At 39.4% G+C, this 2,500-nt stretch overlaps 1 protein-coding gene across 7 annotated transcripts in view; it reads right to left on the bottom strand.

Annotated features, from left to right (window-relative positions):
• Positions 1–2,500, bottom strand: part of LOC113817626 (Suppressor of ER stress-induced death) — a 60,219-nt gene that overhangs the window by 31,436 nt on the left and 26,283 nt on the right. Inside the window, exon 1 of one of the 7 annotated variants that reach the window (XM_070137641.1) lies at positions 1,783–1,848. The exons of 5 other annotated variants lie outside the window; for them this stretch is intronic. The gene's annotated coding sequence lies outside the window, so the exon portion shown is untranslated. Of the gene's footprint in view, positions 1–1,782; positions 1,849–2,500 lie in introns of those variants that run through there. One more of the 7 variants, XM_070137638.1, reaches the window with a different exon arrangement.

Raw genomic sequence — 2,500 nt, 5'->3', positions numbered from 1 at the left:
AGAGAGAGAGAGAGAGAGAGAGAGAGAGCGAGAGAGAGAGAGAGAGAGAGAGAGAGAGAGAGAGTGAGAGAGAGAGAGAGAGAGAGAGAGAGAGAGAGAGAGAGAGAGAGAGAGAGAGAGAGAGAGAGAGAGAGGGCGAGAGTGAGAGATAGAGAGCGAGATAGAGAGAGAGAGAGAGAGAGAGAGAGAGAGAGAGAGAGAGAGAGAGAGAGAGAGAGAGAGAGAGAGAGAAACAGACAGACAGACAGACAGCGACAAACAGACATACACGCTTAAAAAGATCAATCAATCTAACTAGCTGAAATCAACCCCTATATTACCCATCAGGCATAGATAGATAATTCAAAATTCATGAGTCATTCATTCATTTATTCATGAATGACCCAGCCGAGGATGAGTAAGTCAGCTGAAGATCAAGAAGTCTGGTGACAGTTAGTGATGAATGAATCAACTCCGTCGGTGATGAAAGAATTGATGAATGAGTCAGTTGCTGATGAGACAGTTAATGATGAATGGATCAGCTGAGAATGATGAATGAGTCAGCTGATGAATGAAATGGTTTGGTGATGAATGAAAAGGATTGGTGATGAATGTGATAGTCAGTGATGAATGAATCAGCTGAGAGAGATGAATGAGTCAGTTGATGAATGAAAAGGGTTGGTGATGAATGAAATGGATTGGTGGTGAATGTGATAGTTAATGAATGAATTTGCTGAGAAAGATGAATGAGTCAGTTGATGAATGAAATCGGTTGCTGATGAATGGAGGGATGAGTCAGATGACGTCATTTCCCATTAGGTTGATGAGTGAGAAAGCGAAAATGACTGGCAAATGATAGACAGATTCATATAGATTATAGATATACAGTAAATTGAATTGCAGGCTAATAAAGACTATAATAGAGATTATAAAGATTTTCCCATTGTCGCAATGGATAATTACATATCGATATTTCTATCTTTCTCTACTTATGTATTCTTTATATACCTATTTCCCCGGCATTATGATTCAGTATAGCTTTCTATGCATGTAAATATTTGTATATCTATTTGTCAACCAATCACTAACTTGTCTCATCTTTTACGGATTAAATCCAATTACGTATTAGATTTATCCAGACATCTTATAAATATTCATAAATACAGACATGCTATACATAGAAATTAATCCATATTTATCTATGTACCTGATCGATATATATTTAATAATCTGTTTTCCCATTTAATATGTCTGTCTAGACCAATAAATATGTATTTACTTCTCTATTCAGGAATATCAATTATACTCTCTCTACTGAGTACTTTCTACCAGTCACTCTGATCATTATTATATGCTAATTTTGTATTTTCATTCGATAATTTGACTCCTTAATTTGCATTTCTTGAAACCACTTCCAAAAAAGATAATTATTTGGCGTATTTAGAAATATATATAAATCATATTAACCGTGATTATAATTGATTGCAATTGAGAATATGTGATGGAATTAAAACAGTAGCTTGGTAACGAAAGAAAATTGATGAAAGGAGAAAAACTAGTAATATAAAAGAAGAAACAAATTTCGATGATTGATACGAGAACAACACATAAATCAAAGTATTAACAATAAAAACCAAAAATAAGTAGCGCAAGGTTGTATAATACAATCTGGAAAACAAAAACAAAAGAAGTAAATAACATCGACAGAACAAGAAAATGGAAATCCCAATACTTAAGCGAACCACACATAACACAACAATAAAGAAAAACAACAAAACAAAAACAAAACTGAAATGGACACACCTCGGCCCGAAGCGCAGCGCAAAACACGCTTCCTTTCACAACTCGCCAACCTCGTCTTCAATGCGTACTAACTGGTCCACTTCACAACATGTCCAGCATATAATCACCCTCCCCATCCCCCCACACCCCCGTCCCCTCCCCATACACCCCCACCTCTCCCCCGCCCTCTACACCCTCACCTCTACCCCGCCCTCTCCCCTAAAACCCCACCCCCTCCCCCACACCCCTACCTCTCCCCCCCCCTCCCCCTAAACCCCCACCTCTCCCCTCCCTACCTCCCTAAACCTAGCCCTCCTTCCTCGTAATCAGTCCCATCACCACCTCCTTACCCCCTTACCCCTGTCCCCCCCTCCCTTCCCCTCTCCCCCTCGACCTGGCCTCCCCGTCGTAACCCCATTTCTCAGCCTCGAAGATGCGTGACCTCCTAATCAGGGTGTAGGCCTACGACAGGTGCTCGCAGGCGTACGATGATAATCTGAGGATTTGAAGGTTACGTCGCAGGTGATTTCGGATTCGTGGCGGTGTTGGAGAGGCACTGCATGTGGGCGTGGATAATGTTGAAATACCGGGAAGGTAAAGACATGTGCATCCACCACCTTAGTGTGTGTATATGCATATATATATATATATATATATATATATATATATATATATATATATATATATATGCATATATATATATATATAGATATATATACATACACACACACACACATAC

This window comes from Penaeus vannamei, chromosome 23 (genome assembly GCF_042767895.1).
Source record: "Penaeus vannamei isolate JL-2024 chromosome 23, ASM4276789v1, whole genome shotgun sequence".
Lineage (NCBI taxonomy): Eukaryota > Metazoa > Arthropoda > Malacostraca > Decapoda > Penaeidae > Penaeus > Penaeus vannamei.
The sequence above is the reverse complement of the archived record's forward strand: the minus strand, read 5'-3'. Positions and strand labels throughout refer to the sequence as shown.